We start from the raw sequence: 2,867 nt of genomic DNA on the forward strand, positions 1-2,867 counted from the left end.
GACAATCAGTCCAAGTGACCTCTGCCCTCTTGCTGCAATTATCAATGGTCTGGCAATTTCCCTCAATTTTAATCAATTTGGTTTGTGAATAGCCCTTTTCTTTGTTTGAGACAAAAGAGGCAAGTGTTCAGTCAGGAGGTCTGGCTTCTCCCTGGCGGCTCCTGTTTTCTTTAGGAAGCTTGTGGAGACCCCATCCACTTTTAGGCGAGGCAGAAGACTGGCATCTCCTTTCAGTAAAGCAAGAGCCATTCCAGTGCAGCCCAGTGTGACACTGTCGTGAGAGCCCGGGGTGCAGTAGAATGGGGGTGGCAGGAGAAGGGGCAGGGAGAACTGTAGCATGAACATGGACTTAATGGTTGCGTCTGTTAGCATGCCAGTTAAAATACAGGACTCAGTTAAATTTGGATTGCAGATAAACAACACATTCAGGTGGGGCATATTTGTACCGATTGTATGAAGTCCTGTCTTAACTGGGTATCCTCTGTTATCTATCTATATCTGACAACCCTAGTAGAAAGAGATGAAGAGGAGAATTCATGCATGTCCATGAAGTCAAGAGGGTGAAGGCCAAGATGAGCAACAACGACCATGGTGACAAAGCACTTTCATTCATTCATGTATTTGTATATTCGAAGATTCGTTGGTTTAGAAAAGATGTACTGAATCTGCTATGTAGCCAGCATTGTGATGGGGATATTAAGATAAATGAAGCAGATTAGTGTGATTGAAGATGTACAAATCCATGTCATGATACAGTATGATAAATACAACAAAACTCAGTACAACTATGGTTTCTCATGTTTTTCCATCCATCACACTGGAGAAGTATGGCCAACAACAGCTGAGACCCCAAGCCAATAAAGCTTGGGCATGTACCAATCTTTCCTGATCAGGAATCTTTCCCTTTTCATTTTCTTCTTCTCACCACATTCAAGGTATCGCTCTAGGGAGGAGCTGAGTGGGTGAAGCATGAATAGCAAACACCTATATGTTTTATTTCTAAGATAAATGGGCTTATCTGGATAAGCTTAAACTGGGTATCTAAGTATAGAAATTGGGCCATAGCCATTAATAGAGTCCACAGCTGTGTCGGGAAAAAAATAATATGAAGGAAGATGTGATATGTCTACTTCAAGTTCTTTCTAGATGAGAGGCCCTAAGGCATCTTATTAAAATTTATTTTTAAACTTGATCCAGACCCTTTACCTGCTATTTTATTTTCTGTGAAGGGTTGTAATGCCTTTTGTATGTGTTCCCTGCTGTCTGTGGTGCACACACACACACACACACCACATCACATCACATCACATGCACAAATATACTCTTTTTAAACCAGAGTCAGAATTGCCGAAAAGCTAAAACCAATCTAATGAGAAGTCAGTAAAATTGGGGTTTAAAAGCATTTGTGCTGCACCTATTAGCTGCTGATGGGGATGCGGAGATGCACAAGAAACAGTTCACTTACCTTGTAAAAGGAATTCAGAGAGCATTAATAAAACTGAGATTGTTCACCAGGGAGTCCTTGCTTTAGATGCTGGCCACGCCACAGCCACTTTTGTTGGAGTTCCCCAAAAAAGGCAACCAACTCATGTCAGAAGTCTCCCTAGTGCCAGGTATGAACCCAGCACCCTGGCCAAGACTGATTTGCTTGGAGTGGACATCTGACTCAAGGACTGTCAATCGACCAGCCTACTGTGGGTGACATGGAAGAAGGGCTTAATAGTGACCACCTTGACAGTCAGATTTTCTCTCTCAGAGATGAGCAGATGGCAGAGAAGGAAAAATGGGAGCATGGTAGAGTCAGGGTGAGGGGAGTCCAGGCCCAGAGACTCCACAGGCAACCCCACTCCAGGGGGGAGCACAGGTGACTGCTGGCCAGTGTCCAGATGCCCGCATGTGTACATTATGTATGTGAGAAGGGTGCTTGCTGGGACCCAGGGGACCTTCCTATTCTTGAAGGTCTTTCCATCTCTCCGAGGCCAAGAATTCTGACTATCTCTATTCTTTCCAGAAGCCAGATGGTGGCATACTCCTGGTTCCCAGGAGACCTGGTAGAGCTTCTCTGTATTTTTATGGCCATGCATTTTATTACAATAATTCATTACCTGAAGTAATCCAAAGAAGGCCTGTGCTTCTTCCAAGCAAAGGGGGAAACTCACAAACCCAGACTCAGCAAAATTACGTGACAAAGCATCATAGAAGGTGTACTTAGCATAGAGGGAAAAGAAGCTGCAAACAGCGAAGGGGGGCTGGTTTCTGCTGATTTCTGAACCAGGAGTATGCCACCATCTGGCTTCTGGAAAGAATGGAGAATTAGACACAGAGTCTGAAATTGGCTCTAAAGGAGGGGTCAAGAGTTCCCTAACCTAGCCTGGTACTTTCTAAGGAATTAAATAGAACCATGTGGTTGTATTAAAGCATTCCTCTGCCTACTGAGTTGAAATCAGATGTCCATACTGCAACCCACTCACACACACACACACACACACACACACACACACACATCTGTCTACATGATGAAACACTTTCATGTCTTTCCATTCACTCCTTCTTACAGAGAAAAATTATGAAGGAGAGAGAAACCTAAGAAAACAAGCAACTGGTCATTAAGCTTATACCTCACCTCCTACCAGATGCGTGTATTACCTCCCAGGAAACTCACAAAAATTGGCTGATACAGTGCTCCCTTTTTAAAGGTAAGTTAACTGATCCAGAATGGGTAAGTGATTTGCCCCAGTATCACGCAAACAGTAAGAATACAGGTTTCTTTCTTTTTAATTAAAACAATGTAAAAACAAAAACAAAAAACCTTAATGTCATGTAGGACCTGTTCCCAAATTCCCCCTTATACTCTGCACCGAAGATCT

Source organism: Neomonachus schauinslandi, chromosome 4 (genome assembly GCF_002201575.2).
Source record: "Neomonachus schauinslandi chromosome 4, ASM220157v2, whole genome shotgun sequence".
Lineage (NCBI taxonomy): Eukaryota > Metazoa > Chordata > Mammalia > Carnivora > Phocidae > Neomonachus > Neomonachus schauinslandi.